Genomic DNA, 2,500 nt, shown 5'->3' on the forward strand with positions numbered 1-2,500 from the left:
TATCATTGTGAAGCAGAATTCACCAAGTGTTGGATTGTTCACCCACCAATAGGGAACGTGAGCTGGGTTTAGACCGTCGTGAGACAGGTTAGTTTTACCCTACTGATGACAGTGTCGCAATAGTAATTCAACCTAGTACGAGAGGAACCGTTGATTCGCACAATTGGTCATCGCGCTTGGTTGAAAAGCCAGTGGCGCGAAGCTACCGTGCGCTGGATTATGACTGAACGCCTCTAAGTCAGAATCCGGGCTAGAAGCGACGCATGCGCCCATCGCTTGATTGCCGACCAGCAGTAGGGGCCTTTTGGCCCCCAAAGGCACGTGTCGTTGGCTAAGCCCTTGTGACGGATGAGTCTCAAGGGCCGCCTTGTAACGTAATTCCCACTGAGCGATGGGTAGAATCCTTTGCAGACGACTTAAATATGCGACAGGGTATTGTAAGTGGCAGAGTGGCCTTGCTGCCACGATCCACTGAGATTCAGCCCTTCGTCGCTCCGATTCGTCCCTCCCCATACAATAAACCAATTTATTTCTTTGAAGTGTCATGGAGGTTATAGGAAAAGTAATGATTGTACATGTTAAGTGTTGATGATTGGACATGCTCCAATGCAAGGCCATCTAGAACGCTCGTGGGGCGCCAGTGCTCGCCCCCTCGTGCGTGCGCCGAGCTCCACGCCACAGCAACGCCCCTATCACCCTTGCGCGCAAATCATGCCCACCAACACCTACCCAACGCAAGCACAACTACAAGTCCATGTTCACACCCTTTCCTACATGTCCACTCCAAAGGCACGCATGCTAGCCACAAAACCCTTTCATAGGTTAACCTCTATGAAAAATCAAGACATCCAAAATCCTTGGAGGTTAACCTGCACTCCCCTCGCCCGCCACCGCACACCCTTCACGCCCCCCGCGCGCGCTCCCCCCGCACGCCCCCGCGCACTCACCCTGCACGCCCCCGCGCACTCACCCCGCACGCCCTCGCACACCCCCGCGCGCTCCCCCTGCACGCCCTCGCACGCCCCCGCGCGCTCCCCTCGCACACCCCCGCGCGCTCACCCCCGCACGCCCCCGCGCGCTCACATCGCACACCCCCGCACGCCCCCGCGCGCTCACCCCGCACACCCCCGCACGCCCTCGCACACCCCCGCGCGCTCACCCCGCACACCCCCGCACGCCCCCGCACGCCCTCGCACACCCCCGCGCGCTCACCCCGCACACCCCCGCACACCCCCGCACGCCCCCCGCGCGCTCACCCCGGACACCCCCGCACGCCCTCGCACACCCCCGCGCGCTCACCCCGCACACCCCCGCGCGCTCACCCCGCACGCCCCCGCGCGCTCACCCCGGACACCCCCGCACGCCCTCGCACACCCCCGCGCGCTCACCCCGCACACCCCCGCGCGCTCACCCCGCACGCCCCCGCGCGCTCACCCCGGACACCCCCGCACGCCCTCGCACACCCCCGCGCGCTCACCCCGCACACCCCCGCACGCCCCCCTCCCCCCCACACACCCCTGCGCCCCCACTCCCCTCGCACATGCCAAGCCCCATCCTATGCTATGTGCGATACATGTCCTACCAACAGCATATCAAAAGTGTTGTATAAAGCCTTGGACTATAAAAATATCATCAAACCCAATACCCGTGAAAAGGGAATGTTCATTTTCAATGCTTGTATTGTTGTGAATGTGGAGTGGTCGGGTTGTTGTAATTTTTTTCCTGGGAGCTAAGCAAAATGAAAGAATGATTCCCACAAAATTTCAGAATTTTTTGACCACTCTAGCTATTTTTTCTAATTTCTTATTATTTAATATTTAAAAATTCATTAAAAAAAATTGGTTGGTTGAAAAACTATGAAACTTGATTTCTAGATCCACTAGAATGTCCAATTCATGAATCAATTGAGTTCATGGAAAAAAAACATTCTAAAACTTGAGATATTTGACCGTATGACCGCTCAAAAAAATCGTATCTAGGCCTGGCAGACCAAAAATGCCTCAAAATGTACTATATAGGGGGGTGACTAGTCTGCATGGGCTGGCCACGGGGCTACCCCCTATATCTTCCGCCACCCCCACGCCCCAAGCACTATGCGCCGCACATGGGCATATGCTTGGGGCGTCGGGGTGGTGGTCGGAGGTCGAGGGCGGTTGACGGCGGTGGTGCGGTGGCGGAACGCGCACGGTGGGTAGTGTCGGAACGTTCCCGCGCGCTCGCCAGCCCCGCCCTGCCCCACCCGCGTGCGCCCCGCCCGCTTGCCCCCGCGCGCTCGCCCTCATGCTCCAGCGCGCGCGCGCCCTCATGCTCCAGCGCGCGCGCGCCCCCGCCCCGCCCCGCCCGCGCGTCCCAGCGCGCGCGCGCCCCCGTCCCGCCCCGCCCGCGCGTCCCAGCGCGCGCGCGCGCCCCGTCCCGCCCCGCCCGCGTGCTCCCGCGCGCGCGCCCCCCGCCCCGCCCGCGCGTGCTCCCCATCCATCACCCATTAATTGTGGAAGTACAT

Source organism: Cucurbita pepo, unplaced genomic scaffold (genome assembly GCF_057944985.1).
Source record: "Cucurbita pepo subsp. pepo isolate OVF unplaced genomic scaffold, ASM5794498v1 scafford_68, whole genome shotgun sequence".
In the NCBI taxonomy this organism is placed as follows: Eukaryota; Viridiplantae; Streptophyta; class Magnoliopsida; order Cucurbitales; family Cucurbitaceae; genus Cucurbita; species Cucurbita pepo.